Genomic DNA, 17,654 nt, shown 5'->3' with positions numbered 1-17,654 from the left:
GACCTTAGCATTTCCTAGAGAAGCAAGAACTCGAGTAGGAGGAAATAATAAATTCGACTTCTTTCATTTTCATTCTCGTTGTGATTCAAGATGTAGGGTAAGCTTAAAGCAGTATCTGTAAGTTAAGTATCTCTTCATCAGATGCATTTCTTACAGCACTCTTCACTCACAATTCAGGCAACCCAATTTAAAAGTAGCTGTTAGTATCGATTGGCTTTAGTTAATGTACAAAATAATACATGCCATTATGACTTCTTCACATATGTATGCCATTGAGTTTTGTTCCTAGTCTCCTCTATAGCCCTATCTCTTGTCTCTTCTTTTCTACTCCAGTCTGCTCTCTCTATCCAAATTGCCTTGCTCTACTTCCTTGTGGGTGCATAGACGTTTAAATCCTACATCTTTATTTGCTGTCCTTTCCCACCCATTACCTGTCTTGTCCCTCCTCATTTACAGCCTCCCTCATCCTCCACCTCAGTGCCTCTTTTGCTTCTATGTCACGCATATGTTTTAAAATCTAGACTCTGTGCATGAGAGAAAACATGTCATATTTGTCTTTGTTAGTCTGGTTTCCTTCACTTAGCATGACGGTCTCCAATCTTTTAAAGATTTCTAAAATACAGCTCTGGTCTATTTTAAGCAAACTCAATAATGACAGCCCAGATTTATCCACAAAGAAAATAAAACCCCACAAACTATGAGCTGATGATTGGCAAACATTCTGCATAGTGTTTCTTCGTGCTCCGAACTCCAGCCATCACTCTAGAATGTGGATGTGGATTGATTTACGCTTTCCCTGTGACTCCTCCAGAGCATGGTATTTATGCAAAGCTAGAGGTACCTGCTTGCTCAGTCTCACCTAGAAATGGAAATACTGGCCTGTGCCCAGCATGCCATTAAGGATTTAAACCTGTCCCAGCCTATTTAATTATGTTTACCACAAGCTTCAATGATGCTTTTGAATGTGGGCAGCATGTTATTTTTCGAGAAGACTGATTGCTATATTAAAATCTTTTGAGAAAAATATTAGCATGTTACCTGTGGCTTGGCAAAGTAGCTCTTTGGAGATATTTTATGTAATATGCAAGTCAAAACCATTTTAGGTGATTCCCCTAAGGAAACAGCACAAACAAACTGAAGAAAGAAAGAAAAAGAAAAAACCTCAGAGAGGTCAGGATTCTGCCTTTGGAAAGTTCAAAGATTGCTTGCTGCTAATTCACACATATTGGCTTTCTGCGACCATGTTCTTATTTTCCTGGCCACAGAGGGGGGAGTTCCAGTTACTCACTAAACTCCATAAATAGAAGACATTATGTGGTGAAAGGCAGGGAGAATAGAAAGCCATGGTTTTATGGGACTGACACTCTAAAAGGAGGAAGGTGTTAGGCATGAAACACAGTGTGAAAAATGACATAATGGATGATATCATGTATGTAGATAGACATACATGAAGTCTATTTGTCAGCCTTCTAATACTATGATAAAAAGTTACCACAAATACAGTGAGTCATTCTTTTTCTCAATTGTCTGCTCGAGACTCAGGAGATTAAAATCAAGCAGTAGGTAAGAAATCTTTGTTGTTGTTGTTGTTTGTTTGTTTTGCACTGAGGTTGTAATCTATGGCCTCTTGCCTCCTAGGCAAGTATCTACCACTACGCTACACCCCCAGGCAAAGGCTCCGAGCTTTCCCTAAGTCTAAGAATCTGTCTTCTTGCTCATTCAGTGTTGGCAGAAATGTCTGGATTCTTCATGATTATTACATGACACACTGTTTATTAAAAAACAAGTCACATTCTTTGGCTTATGGCACCTTCGCTTTTATCTTCAAAGCTAGCGTGGACCCTCTCATACCTCCTCTTCTGTTAAGGGCCCACGTGATCGTATTGTCCCATTCAAATGCTCCTGGATAAAACTCTTTATATGGTCAGCTAATTAGCAAACTTTAAATTCTATGTGTGAAGTACCTAATGCCATTTAATTTAACACAACCTCAGGCTTACCACTTTACAGTACAGTCATGTTTTGGGACATAATTACCCTGCCAAACCAATATTATTTTTATTTAAATACAAAAGTGAAAATGTGTTTAAAACACATTAAAGTTTTCTTTGTGTGTATAATTCACTAATCTCCTTGTTATTTAATGAATTATCCTAGTTACTCTGTATTTAATGATGGATAGCTGAATGCAAAGTATGTAATTTTATAACAGTTTGAAAGCTATAATTATAATCTAAGAAAAGCTGACAAATTAGGGAAGTAGTGAGAGTAACAAATCATAATCCAATGCATAAACTAATAATCCATTAGTCTATGTAAGAATGCATGGATAAGCAAGTGCATTATGGGGAAGAGGGAGCTTTTTCTCTGAGTGGAATTACAATAGCTCATGTAGATGACACAGTCAGCTTAGTATTTGGCAAGAACGTGGTCATAACTGCCTCAGGAACATACTGAATGTGTGCTACTGGTGTGGCAAGCCAAAAGCTACGTTTTCAAAGAGTTCCCGTGAAGTTGTATACTAATTACAAAGGGGCGAACAGTCACGCTACAGTACAGAATATGATAACCACCACCTTAAGCAAATGATCAGGTGTCGCTCCCAATACCCGGAACAAATTAGCCCCTGTGTCTATGATGAGATGTAGCGAGGAAGACAAGCATCTGTGGTGATTGCATGGTTCCCACAAATCAGCACGTAAACTGAGGTATAAGGAAACATCCAAAAAACCCAAATGTGACATTCTAAAAACCAAAGGACAGAAACATATCCCTCAAAAGTGCCAAGGCGATGAAAGAAAAAAGTAGCCTGTATTAAATATGAAAAGGACAGGACCAGTCATCATAATGTATTCTGGATTGGACTCTATATATGAAAAATTATTTAATTTAAAATTACTGTAATTATTGGCAATATGTTAATAAAAGAGGTGTACTCGAGACTAATGTTGCAACAATGATGTTCTTTCCTTTAATGCTTCCTCTATGGGTAAATAAAAGAATATTTAGCTTTTTAAAAAACAAATATTTAGAAGTAAAGGAATACCATTTATTACTTTCAGGTGATCCAAGAAGAGCAACAATATGTATGTGGATTAATAAATATGCTGAAGCAAATTTTATGAAATTGATAAAATATTTTAATTTAGAGACTCTCATTGAAAAGGATGTAGGATCTTTTCCCTAATTTTTCAAGCTACATGAGATTCTGAAATTATTATAAAATAAAGAGCAAAGTGAATTAAAGAATGTTTATTTTACTCTGTGAATTGTAGTTTTAAAATAAGTACCCTTGGTGTAGTATTGTTTTTCTGATTTTAAGCATTTGTTAGTCTGTAAAATGATGGGATTAGTTGTGACTCTGTGTGCTCTTTGTTCACGTTTGCCTGTATTCTCCCACTTGTGCTCTTCATCCCCTCCCTCCTCCTCTGTCCAGGAGTCTGTTAGTCCTCCACAACTCTGTTTCCACATGGGAGTGAAAACATGCAACATATTCCTCCTGAGTGTGGCTTATTTTATCTAGTATGATGGATCTCCAGTTCTATCCACATATCCAGGCAGTTTACTGTCTCATTAAAAATTACCTAATTAAGGACATATACATATTCTTTTACTTAGCAAGAAGAGCTTTGGTATTGATAGAAACTGATTGGAAGTTGCCTGTGAATATTCACAACACCACACTGTTCATATACATCCCAAATGTAAGCAGATGAAGACCAGGGGATGGGCACTCTCAAATGCCATACTGTTGTTATGCATTAAAAGCTTTCAAAGTGCTGGGGAAATGACTTCATCGGTCAAAGTGCTGGCCATGAAAAGCAGGAAAGAACTGAGTTTCAGTCTCGAGAACCCATATAAAAGCCAGACACTGGGTCGTGACCATTTGTAATCCTAGTGCTGCTACGAGGACATGGGAGCAGACAGCAGAGTCCCGAGACACTTGCGGGCCAACAAGACTGGCATAAGAGTCGGGGGGGGGGGGGGGAATACGAGATAACCCATCTCAAACAAGGCAAAAGCTGAGGACTGATAACTCAGTTCTGACACCCACAGAAATGCTGTAGCGTAGGCAACAGTACTCACACACGAACGTTTGCATGCACACACACGTGCCATCGGTGCACACAAAACCATAAATAAAAGCCCGTGGTGTATAACAAGCCACCTCACGCACTCGCCTGGTAAATTAAGCAAGTGTTTCATTTATAGGAAGTTTCCATTTGTGGGAAAACAGTTACTATTACTTTTAAAGAAGAAACCCTGACAGAGAGAGCCATGGAAGAGTTGCCTACAGTCTCACCAGCCTCCAGTGTGACCTCTGTCACAACGGGAAACATTAACTCCCCAAGTTGCTTCTAAACCTCATCTGGCCTGTGTGGCGTTGAGCCAAATAAGTCCCCGGGCGGTGGGGGGGGGGGGGGGGGGTAGGAAGCAGGGAAAGTGGCCAACCAGGTGGGTTTTCAGAAAAAATAAGAGGCACAGGCTGTCCGCTGACTGGAATATTTGCTTAGAGATATTTCTGTGCCTGAGAATGAAACGCAAATTTGTTTCCAGTAGCCTGAGGTGGGATAGTGGTATTTATGGTTTTGCCTCAAAACCTGATGAAAATCGTGGAGTGAGTTCATCTCTTTTTATAAGGTTATTTGGTGAGGTTTTCCAGTATGATCTAATCTTACCCTGGAAAATGAACTAAAAGGAGTCGACTGCTTATTAGGAATGAGTTCACTAGCCCCACTTCACAGCCATCCAAGGGGATGTCTTCCTGGACGCCGACAGGCTGCTGCTGTCCCAGATGGGCTCAGGGACCTCCCCGTGACTTCACCGGGACTTCCCAGGGCAGAACAGGAAAGACTCGCCGCATCCAGCATCCTTCGTATTTTAAGTGTGCTCATCTTTCCGTGACCTACTCTACTCTGCGAGATGTATAATTTAAGTTCCTAAATTAAGAGCAGGTTACAAACCATCAACCTTAGCTCACTCCTCAGACACAATCTACTGGAACTGAGGTAAAAACATCAACACCCCACCTCTTCTTGACTGACACGGCGTAGGTGAGGCGTGCTAATATTAAAGCCTTCCAAAGCCCGCTGGAGTAGAAAGCAAATATGTTGGCCTAATAAAGGTAACCAGCTTCCATAGTTAAAGAGAAAAAAGATGAAACAAGTCTAGCTTGATAAATTTATACACTGACTTGGAACTTGACATTTAATTCACATGATCTTTGGATGTGGGCTAATTAATAAAGTTGTGCTTTGTGGTCATCCTTCTTTATTAAATAAAATACAATTTAGCACTTCATGAAGTTTGAAGACCACTGAGATAAACAATATGTGCCTATTATTCATATTAATAATACTAATATAAACATATAATTCATATTAAATTATACATAGTAAATTAATAAAAACAACACAAATTTGAGTCTTGCTCACAAACCTATACACAAACAATAGTCAAAATACTATGTAGAATGGAAGTGAGGGACAAATGAGTCCATACTTTGTCAAAAGTTCTTATAGGAGTGGATGAGTTTTTAGCACGAATCTGAGAATTACCTTCGGGATCATAGTTTTCAATGAGCTATGGCCTTCCACCCCTGTGCTAGAAGATTGATATTTTTAAAAATCCCTTTGAATTGTCAAAAATAGAGTGCTAGTGTCACCAAATGGGTATAAGTCCATGGCAATGTGGAACACCCCCTTTACCTCACTCTCTGAGCACCAGAAGTAGCAAGTTCGAAATGTTCGTAGTTGAAAGATTGCTGCTGAGGATTTAAATATTTTTAAAGAATAGATTCGAACAAATTTGTGGAAAGAAGTACTGTTGTCATAAATTGCAGTCAACTCAAACCACTCTCTCATTAACTGCATTCTCGGACCATACTCAAAACAGGGCTGAAGAGAGGAAGGCGTCTTGTCTCTATAGAGCAACGTTCCCTGAGTTTGTTGGAAGTCACAGAAGATGTTCTGTTTCACTGTTACAATAGTCCAAATCGATCACTCAGAATTGAGAGTTAAACAGTCATGATACAGGAATGGAAAGACAATGTTTATTCAGAGTTTTTTTTTTTTTTTTTTTTTACATTCTTCCTACTGCCAGAAACATAATATTTCAGAGAAAAGGGCTGTCCCTGCACATTTAAGGGTGTGTGATTGGAAACCAAAAGTGAATGTTCTATCTACACAAGCATTCCTAAATGGCAGGAATTTGCTTTGTTATTACAAATAGCCATGGGTGAATCGAGGGCCTTCAACATGCTAGAATAAAATTTTCTGCCACTCAGTTACACTCCTGCTCTCCTGACATTTTATTTGAGAGACGATCTCACTCATTACCCAAGCTGACCTTGAAGTCACTGCAGCTCAGGCATAGCTTTGATTCATGATCCTCCTCCCTCAGCCTCTCAGGTAGCCAGGGTTATAGGTCCCTCCCACCAGACCTGGCTAGTATCTTCTTTTATGGATACTAGCTCCTCACAGTCAATATAGCTTGCCTAAGTTTTTCTGTACTAGGATTTATTCACAAGTAATTATTTTCCATGAAAAATAAAGCACTTCTTATTAATTTTCAATTGGATAAAATAGGTTAATTTTAATTTACTTATTTTAAAATTAAATTTTATTGACTTTATGTATAAAGTACCTGCTTTTGAGGTTTATACTGAGTTTTGTGTTTATGACATACATAGAAAACTCACAAATTAATATTTTTATTAACCCCAGTCTTCCTCCATTTTTATAGGGAAGTAAACTGATACTTAGGGAAATTAAATAATTATGCCATTGAGTAGGAAGTGGCAGGCCTTGGGTACAAATCTGCTGTAGTTAAGCTTCAGGGCTGTAATTTTAATACCATTCATATTAAATGTCTCATAATGAGACCTGATGTGATCAGATGTACTCCTAACTCCTGTTTTAGGCCTGAGGCTGGGGAAGAATTTCCTTCTCCATGAGTTGTCCCTGCAAATGAAATGAACCTGCAATGCCTCCATGTGCTGTCTACCTGAAGAAATACCAGCCGAGAGGCTGCAAATGTGAAAGCCAGGTAGCCAAGAACACTGGAAGTAGGCAGAGGCATTGGTCTTTTCTCACCGCTATTTGGGTATATTTGTTGAATTTATTAAAAACCTGAGGTGTCACAGGAGACATTAAACTTTACATTGTTATGAGCAAGAGTAGCAGTCGTCTGGTTACATATGGAAAACAACCAGATGTACCCAAAATCCAATGGGAAAGTCTGCTGCATTATTTTCAGGTGATTCTGTGTTTGATACGTCTCATGCTGACATAGCTTATTCCTGAGATTCACTAATAAGCCAACTAAAGCACGGACACTTTCTGTCTCATCAGTCACTCATGGATTCATGGGTCAAAACCTACATTCATGGCTGGGTAGATGGCTCAGTGGGTAAGACCATGTGCCCTCAGGAGGAAAAAAAAAAAAGCTAAACAAATGATTAGAACCTCAATGTGTTTATAAAATGACTTGTCAAGATAAGAAGAGCTGCAGGGGACAAAACATGGTGACTGCCAATGGGAGAGGACATCATAATGTTACGACACCGACATTGACAGATTAGGGATACATCAGAGGGCACTAGGCCAGATGTGAGTGGCCTGGCCCTGAACAGGAGTGGAGAGAAGGGTGTCCACGGAGAGGATTTCTGGGGACCAGGCTCAGATGACAAGACTTTGGCCCTGGTTGGTTTGTTATTTGGTTGGTTATTGGGTTTTGCTGTTGTTTTATTTGTTGACACAAGCTAGAATCATCTGAGAAGTGGGGACCACAATTGAGAAAATGCCTCTATAAGACTGACCTGTATGTGAACCTGTGGGCATTATTTTAAAATTAGGGCTCACTGTGGGAGGGTCCAGTCCATTGTGGGTGGTGCCACTCATGGACAGATACTCCTGGGGTATATCAGAAAGCAGGCAGAGTAGGGCAGGAGGAGCAAGCCAGGAAGCAGCACTCCTTCTCGGCTCTGTTTCAGGTCTTTCTTTGAGTTCCAGCTCTGACTTCCTTCGATGATTGGTTGTTACATGGAAGTGGGGGGTGAGGGGGGAGGAATAGCTCCTTGCCTCCTAAAGTTGCTTTTTGCTCAAAGTATTTTTTCTCAGCAATAGACACCCTAATTAACACAACCTGCCTGGTTGAAAGGGGAGAAAATGGTACATAACATTAATTAAAATGAGCACATTCTTTTGTTGCTAGAAGGGTAAACTGGAGGCTCTGCTTTGCCTACATTGGTTCTTTGAACCAGACACTAGGGTAAGAATGAGTTTGGGGATTTGACTTAGTTGTTAAATCTTAAAATTCATATACTTACCAAGGAACAGCAGAATGTGGGACAGATGTAAAATAGATTGGGATCTGGAAAGGACAGTTTCAAGTATCTAGTAAAGCCGTAGGAATGCTGGGAAGACTCAGGGGTCATTTGTCCTCATTCTACTAGAAGAGTCCATGGATGGTAGTGATGAGAGACCAGTCATCTAAAGGTGGCACAATGGGGTACGACCAATGGCTGATGGGCTAAGAGTTCCATCCCTAGCACCCACATGGGCGGCTCGTAATAACCGGTAACTTTGGCTTCAGAGAATCCAACACCCTGTACATCTAGCTTCTGTGAATACCTGAATGCACATGTGATACAAGCGTGCAAACACACACACTTAGAAATAAATAAAAATAAGATATTTTTAAAAGAAAAAAACAAAAAAAGAAAATCCATAACAGCCTGGGGCAGCACCTGCGTTAACTCCCAAGTATTACAAAGCCAGATGTCTTGATGAGAATTGCACACCCTTCCCACCTGTGGGACATTCTTTGGCTAAGGTCTGTAATGATTTAATAGGGCATGGCACATCTCTCTGCTTTATCCAGAAGGAAAATAGACTTTTAAATGGGGAGTCGGCTGTGAAGGAGGTCAGGGAGGGACCAGATGACAAAGTACTACAAAGTGTTAGAACTGAGCCCTAGGGTTGCTTCATTTGCATATCTGTGTAGCTATATTTTATTGTGTAATGAAAAGAAGGTAATTTTCTCTCTATTTCTGTTCACCTTTGTTCACATGGCATTAACTAAACAGCCCTGGGTACTGAATCACAGGTCTTCATGGATTTCATGCTCAACACTAAAAGGACAAAAAAGATGTTCGACTAATTATAATTGCTATGTAATCCTGCCATTACTGGTATAGATAAAGAATAGAAAAGAAAAAGCATAAAATCTAAATAGGTAATCATCCTATAGATTCTTTTTTAATTGGGAGCGCAATAATTGCTCTCTGTGTATGAACTATCAAGTAAGCTTTACACTCTACTTCTCTTTAAAATTCACTTCAGAGAAAAAGAACTTACTGAGGTGGGCCAAAATATTCTCTGGGAAAAAGCCTTCATTATAATCTTAATGTGAGCTTAAAAGCAATCCATTAATCATGACCATTGTTCATTAGTGGTATAGTGTGGTAAGTTATGAAATAGAGGGGAATTACTTCTGAAAGAGAGTGAGCATGTGTGCGTGTGTCTCTGTATATGTGTGAGCTAGTGTGTGTGTGTGTGTGTGTGTGAGAGAGAGAGAGAGTGAGTGAGTATATTTATCTGTGTGTGTATGTGTGCATGTGCGAGAGAGAGAGAGAGACACAAAGAGAGAGAGAGAGAGACAGAGAGACAGAGAGACAGAGACAGAGAGAGACAGATAGACAGACACAGAGAGTGTGTGTTGTTGAGGTTCTGTGGATAGAAGTCAGGTTGTTCTCAGGTTTACACAGCAAACACCTTTCCGATTGAGCCATTTTTTCACCCTGGAAATGAAATTTGAAAGAGGTAGTAGATAGAAAAATTTATAGGCAAGAAATTATTAGACACGAATATCATTTCATCAAGCATTTCAGTTGCCATTATTTGAAAATAATCTTTCTTCTTGTGGCACCTTTTTTTCTTCCATTTGAGCAAGTCTGGCTAGGGTTATTCCAAAAAACGATTTAGTTGAAAGTCCTTGGCTTGGGAATTTTTTGTTATATTCACCTGGAGGGGAAACAAACAAACAAACAAACCAACTAGGGGAACCAAAAAAAAAAAAAAATCATTGTTTTCTTTTTAGGAGTCCCTCTTACTTGCTGACTTTCATGTGACTAGGTTCTGTTGCATTATATAAGGAATTGGTGAATTGTACATGCATTCCTCCAACTCGGGACTCTAAACCATCAAACAAAAATCTTTCTTTCTCTAGACAAAGCTAACTCAAAGCCCTGGAGAAGGCTACTCTACCTACTTACAGGGTAAAAAAATCAAGAAGCGAGACAAGTATGTGATGAGAATTTAAGTGTTCCACTTCAGGCATTTTGAAGGAAAAGGACGTGTGATTAACAGAACAGTGAAAACAGATAGATGGGCTCATTCACATAAGGTCGGTGACACTTATAAAAGCATAGTGGGAGACATTTGTTTTTTTTTTTTCTTTAAAGTCCATATTGAGTACATCAGTGCTTCCTCTAAAAAAGACAATAGTGTCCAGGAGCATTCTTTCCTGTTTGTTCTTCGGCATTATACACAGCTACCCCCATAAGGCTGAGCACACACCCATTAGCATGTGTCTACTGAGCTCCTGCTGCCCTCTGAGAACTTCCCATGATTCCAGAATGGTTTCTCAAACACCTGTTTCGTGAGCAAAGCCATAGCACACTGCTGCAAGGTGCATCTGGCCGTATCATGCTCTAGAACACGGTGAGTTCTAATAAGTTAACAAGAGACCTGCATGAAAGCATGATCCAAGTTCATCAGACCCGGATTCTGGTAGACCTTGTATTCCAAAGAGGTGGCTCCTGTGGGCAAAAGGAGTCGCTACCACAGCTTTCGAGATTAAAGGAAAGGCAAGTCACCAGGAGAATTTAGCGGATGGCTAAAATGAAAGACCTGTCACAAGGTTACACTCACCGAAGAGTGAAAACTTGGGGGGAAGGGTAGTGGAAGACTTTGAATGCTCCTCTGAAGAACTGTGGGATTGGCTTTCAGATGGAATTTTAGTTCAGTTCTTTTCAGAGCCTATAAGATGCTACTACGCATCAAAAAGAAGAAGGAATGCTCTGCAGCAAGTGCGGTCTGTTGTGTTCTGTCCCCATGCCCTCATTACCCGACACCCTCATTGAGTTTTGAGTGTTATGAACATTTTAGGGAATTTTAATATACTTTATAATGTGCTAGCATTCATACTGGCCTTAAAAAATATTCCTAGTTTAAACCTACTCTGGATGATCTGAAAAGCACTAACTCTCTAAACTGCAAGGCAAGTTGCCATCTGTCTGGTAAAGTCTGAGAGTTGAAAACAACCTCATAGAAAATGAAAACAAACAACAACCTCCAAACATAGGCACGCAGATCATTTCACAGCCTAGTTTCTAGTGATTCGGGGGGCTCCTGTGGAGGAACCGATTCTACCTTCAGACACTGAGTTCAAAGGTACATCCGGCTTCTCTAAGCCCCACGTGACAATTGTCCTTGCTGTAATCTGAAACAAACCCCCCTCTTTTCGTCATCCATCCTATTACTAGTAGTAACAATCATTTGTTGCGCGGTGTAGCCTCAGGCACTTACTGGCATTGTCAGTCTTTCATGGAGAAACCAATTTGTTAATGTTTATCTTGACATCAGAGAGTAGATACGCATCCTTCCCATGCAGTCTAAGCTAATACTCCTTCAGATGCTAAAAACTGTGCATTCATCAACACAAAATCCAAATTCCTAACTCTATGCCCATTAACACACATAAAAGCTACTTGGACTTGTTGTCAAGGTCTTTCTCTAGAATTATTAAATCACTGAAAAAATTTTATAGAAACTCCTGCTTACCCTCATCTCATAGATCTACCTCTTCCACTGACTAATGTTGAGCTTTATATTAAAATTCACCTTGTTACCATTGGTATCGTCTCATTTGGCTTGAATATTTAATTATTTCTTATAATGCTCTTTTTGATCTCCTAGACTCAAACCTTACTCGATTTGATCAGCTGTCTTTACCTGAGACTGGATCAAACATTACATAAGGAAGGTCTGGGCACTGCAGAAGGGATATTCCTGATCCATTTGTAATTAATCCAACTGGAAATAAGTTTCATTCACCTATTAAACTGACCACCTACATGAGTCATCAAGATCTGAAATTCTCTCAACTCTCCAAAAACTATGTCTACTTCAGTAGGCAGCAGAAGAGAGATAAACACCATCCCCCTAGACACTATGCAGACTGAGAGACTTAGTAATTTAGTAATCCTGTTGTCTGGGGTATATAGAATTCTTATAGGAACATGCCTTCCCTCTAATTTGATAATCAAAATACCTTCTGATACAGCCCAGTGTCCATGTCAGGTCAGCACAGAGAAATTGGAATGTTGCTTATCTCTGAATACATATAAATTAATTTTGAAAAGAACTCTTATTGTTTATTATTGATTTTTCTTTGTGAGCTGCATATTTTGTATTTCAGTCCACTCAACAATAATTCCTTCAATAAACCAAACACAATCAAACTAGAGGGTGGGGGAGAAGTGCCTATAATCCTTAGATAAAACAAAAGCTCAAATTTGCACTTGGCTTCACAGCAGAAATTTAGAAAAGCATCTAATATCCTATATACAGATAGTGAAAATGGGCCTTATAAGTATTAATAATAATCAAGAATCATGGATATAAAAGAACCAACTTTTGTTTTTCAACATCTTATTTTGTGTATTTTAAACATCTTAAACCACATTTAAAACTTGTGCAGTCCACACACAAGTCTCTTAAAATGCCCTACCCTTCTCACTTGTATAGTCAACACTCTCCCTGTTCCTCCATTTAAGCCCCAGGCATTTGTGTTGACCATGAAGAAAGAAAACACTTCACTGCAGATGCTAAACATCTCAAGGATACAAACAAGAGAAAGACACAAGTAACTGCTCATTCTGGCTCCATCATTTTCATTGACGAAATCTAGATTGGAACATCTATTGCCCCCTGGTGGTGAGATGGTCTATGTTTTGGTTCTGCTTTTACTTTGGACATAATTAGGACTTATTTTCTAGGCTGTTGACCTAGAAAATTATCAAGGCACCAGCAGGAGGGTGTCTTGAGTGTTTTTCCTATGGTACACAGAGAGATAAGGTACTGCTTATGTTGGTATATGGTGCAGCAGTTCTCCAGTGAGGAAGGCAGTGTATTCAGTGACTTTGTATAGTAAGATGGAGATCTGGTTTTGATCCAAGGTCTCTATGCTCATTTTTTTTTTCTTTTTTGATTACAATGGTAAAATTAAAAGACACTAATGAGAACAGGCAAAAACTGTTTTGTGGTTTTTATTAAGTCAACTTTATTCTCTTCCTCTAAAAACTGGTCTAATGAATCACAAAAATTAGTCACAGGCTGCTGCTCCAGCTGTAGCAGATTGCAGGTAGGTTGTGAGCCCCATGAACACAATCTGGTTCCTATGCTCTAAGTCACTGTTCGGTGAACAAAGTACAGGAGCAGTCCCCTCAGTACTGTCACAGCTCCCTGGTAGATGTGAGTTGGCCCCATCCTCCTTCCTCCCTTCAGAGAAACACCGAAGTCTCTCATAATAATGACAAAAGTCACTCCTCAGAGGAGAGGTTCTCTGTCCAAACAAGCTCATCACCTGGAAAGGTGGCAGAACAGGTGAACTTTGTGTTGTCCTAGAAGAGTTACGTCACTATAGTTATGAATTGATCAAGAAGCATTTTGGTAGCATAGGAAAAAAACAGAAGACATATCTAAATACTGATGGGGGTTGTGATTATGAGCTCAATCAGAACTATACAAACATGACCTTTCTACATGAGCCAAGTTTTGATCTGCCAGTCCTTGCCAAAGAATAATTCGATGAGTAACGACACCAGAAGCCTCTGATTGCATATGCAAGAGCCCTTGTTCTCCAAATCCCTTAAATGATGTCACACCCTTTGTGCACATGTGCTGGCTGGCTTCAAGGCACCAAGCTGTGCTGAATGTCAAGGTGGGTGGAAATCCCACTCTGTGAGGTGCATTACACTCCCATAAACCACCTGCCTCAGAGGCCTACAAGAAGAATCACCATTATCAAAGCAGGTGCAACTTCAGCCTCTGATGTCTATGGTCTAGGGCAGGGCAAGAACGCTCTCAAGAAATCTTTTGTTGACGTTTTATGGGTTTGTGAGTCCTCTTTATGGGCACCTTTCCCACCTTCAAGCAAAGGTACCTTCAACACTCAGCAGTCCTCCTACTTTGTCCTCTGTGTTCCAGCTACCTTTTCAGAGAATATTTTAGTTGCAGAAATAGAACCAAGTGTTACATAGATTGGAAACGATGAGATGCAAGGGTGGAGTTGCAAAAGAAATTAATGTCTGAAGACCCCCGAAGACCACCTTCTTTTAAATAGCAAGTTTCTCAGAGAATGTGGTGTTACGTTTGGGTGACTGGTTGGACATTTGTGAGGTTATCAGGGAAGAATTGGGTCCATTTTGGGTAGCACTTTTTTGCAAACGCCTGTCCAAAATAAATAAGCAGCACAGCTGTGGTGCAGAAAGCCTCCCGTGAAAATTATTTTCATGTGTGTGGCTTTTTAAAATGAATTTCCATCAATCTTTCCATGGGTTTTTGGTCCACTTTAGTTTGACTATAACTGTATTTTTCCAAAAAGTTAAGGGAGGTGACTCTCTATCAGGGACCATCTCTATTATAGCCTCTTTTTTTTTTTTTTTTTTTTTTTTTCAGGTTGGGTTTTGAGGCTGGCCACATATTTACTCAATACTCAATAATATGCTACAGAAGTTGGTTTGGTTTGAAGCAATGCAAATGATTGCATTTGGGTAGCTGCCCACCTCCCTCATCCTGCTATCTCCCACGACCTCCCCTCCTCAAACACTCAGAATTCTTGGCTTTGCTATTTATAGTTCACAGGGCAGCCCTTGCTTCTCCCACCCACTGTCGCTCCAATTTGAAACACATGGGGAGGAAAGAGAGGAAGGGGAGTTTGTGGGAGGAGAGGTGGCAGAGCCACACCCATTGTGAACCACCACCCCATCCTGTTTGCATGTGGTTAAACATACACAGAAAGAGAGAGAAAGAGAGTTCACTGGAATCCCTTCAGTATATCCGTGTATACTGGTCCAACTATGCTTTGGCTTCTTATTGTCTGACTCATTCTGACTGTGGCATAAATATGTTTCATGACCATATGGAGAAAAGGCCAATAGAGATTTCTTAAGTCTTAAATTGAAAATAAAGGAGCAAGAAAAAGAATACAGCTCTTTTCTCATAATTTTCTCAGAAATTATCATTTTCTGAAAGCTCTGAGCCTGATCCCATTAAAATCTAATTCCTGGAAGATGTACTACATAGAAACAGCACATAACATGTTCACTTATACTGACACCACACACACACACACACACACACACACACACACACACGCACACAGGAAAGAGAAATGTTCAAGAAGAGTTGTAATAAGAATTTGACAGCATCCCGCCTCACTCCTGTATTATAAACTCTGTCCATAGCAGAGTCCAAGTTCTGTCAGCTACATGTGCTATCTTTGTTTAGCTAGAAATAATTCTGGTTAAATGTTAAGAGTGAATTTTCAGTAATGCTTTTATGTTTTTGCAAGAGGCGTACAGGTCTCACAGTGCCTCTGTCACGTGCATTCAACACGCTCTGGTTTTCTTCACACTTTTCTGTCTTATTGGTATTCTAACATTTCAGGGCTACATCCATAACCAACTTTTCCTTCCTGTAACCGAATGGTGGTAGAGTAACAATAATATATAGAAAAATTTGAGAAATACCCATATATTTGGTGATCATTGCAGTCATGGCTTATAAGTACAAACCAGGAGGAGTCTTGACTATGTTTCACTTGGAAATTAGATGCAGAAATATTGGGTCAAAAGGCTCTAGCTTTGAGTTCTATCTCATTTCATATCTAGCCTTGAGATGTGGGCAACTTATTTAAACCTTTCCCCAGTCTCCTCATCTACAAAATGGTATAGAAAAAGGAGCCTACGTAACATGAGCAATACAAAAATTAAGCCATATACTGCATGTAAAATATTTATTGTCATTTAATGTGCATATGTAATACCTATTAAAGTTTTTATGGTATGTCATTGTTTTGTTTTGTTGAAAGACTATGCCCCCCAAAATAACCCAAAATCTTGGAATTTAAATTCAGAGAAGATTCAACAATGCCATGTGCCCCATATCTCCAATTCTAATTTCTTTTTACTTGTTTCTTTGCATGTGTGTGTGTGTGTGTGTGTGTGTGTGTGTGTGTGAACACTTTTGTGTATATGAGTATAAGCTCACACATGTCATGCCACATGTGTGGAGATCAGAAGAGAATCTCAGGTGTTTGTTTCCAGTTTCCATCTTCTTGAATCAGGGTCTCTTGTTCGCTGCTTTAGATGTCCAGATTGTGTGACCTTTGAGTTTCTGGGAATTCTCTCTCCATCTCCCATTGTAAGAAGGATGGGTTGTAGACATGCTGCCATAACTGGCTGTTACATGAGTGGTGAGGATTCAAACTTGGGTCCTCAGGGTCACACAACAAGAATTCCTCAACCTCAATTCTTGATTTTTAAAACTTCCATATAGAGATTTAATGATGGTATAAATTTCTACCTTGTGCTCCACTGACTCATTCTGCATATGCTGATGTCCTGTGGCAGCCCACTCGTGGGAGAGGATGCAGTTGATATAAACATATAGCCAATCAACATCATCCAAGACTAAGAAATATAAAGTACCATGAGAACTTCTGTTTATCAGGATCCGCTCTTGAGACAAAGAGCTATCCAATGGAAATTGGATGGGGTCCAAGAGGAAGACCAGGCCAGGCTTAGAAAATGTCAAACTGCAAGGGATTTTCCAAAATTGATTGATAACAGCTGATCACACATCCTACCCATATGTGCTCCCCTCCCCAAACCCACACATGTAACAAAAAAGAAAAAGAGAGAGTCAGAAGGAACAAAACACACACTGAGCATTCCTCATGTCCCATCTATGTGCTGTCTTCCGGAGTCTCCATGGGTCCTCCAGAAGGTGAAGTTTCTTCCCTTCTAGGCACGATAGATGCCAAGTCAAGGAGGATCTCAGAGGGAAACTGGCAGGTTGAGTAGTTATTCTGAGAAGAAAGTGGCAAACTGGATGCCAACCATTCAGTTTAATTTGTCTCTGAAAAGTCTATGGTAGTTGTGGTTTCTAAAATTATGGTTAATAACATGACAGCTTTATATCAGAATCAAGAATTATGTTGGATAGAGCTAATTACACAGAAACCTGATCAATTCCATCAGTGTAAACTATTCCAAAGGAAAAAGAGGAGGCATTGTAAATAACTTTATGACAAGCCAATTTTGTTTTGTTTTCTTTTGTTTTTTGAGGCAGGGTTTCTCTGTGTAGCCTTGGCTGTCTTAGACTTGCTTTGTAGGCCAGGCTGGCCTTGAACTCACAGTGCTCTGCCTGCCTATGCCTTCTGAGTGCTGGGATTAAAGGTTTTGGTCCTGAAAGGCCAAGTTCAAACTGTTATGGATAAGATGTCCATACTCACTTCCATGTTTGGATGCTTCCTTCAGTACCAAATAAAGATCAAGATGGATGTGAGTGAAAGTGTTCTAAGGG

This window comes from Acomys russatus, chromosome 4 (assembly GCF_903995435.1).
Source record: "Acomys russatus chromosome 4, mAcoRus1.1, whole genome shotgun sequence".
NCBI classification, from domain to species: domain Eukaryota; kingdom Metazoa; phylum Chordata; class Mammalia; order Rodentia; family Muridae; genus Acomys; species Acomys russatus.
The sequence above is the reverse complement of the archived record's forward strand: the minus strand, read 5'-3'. Positions refer to the sequence as shown.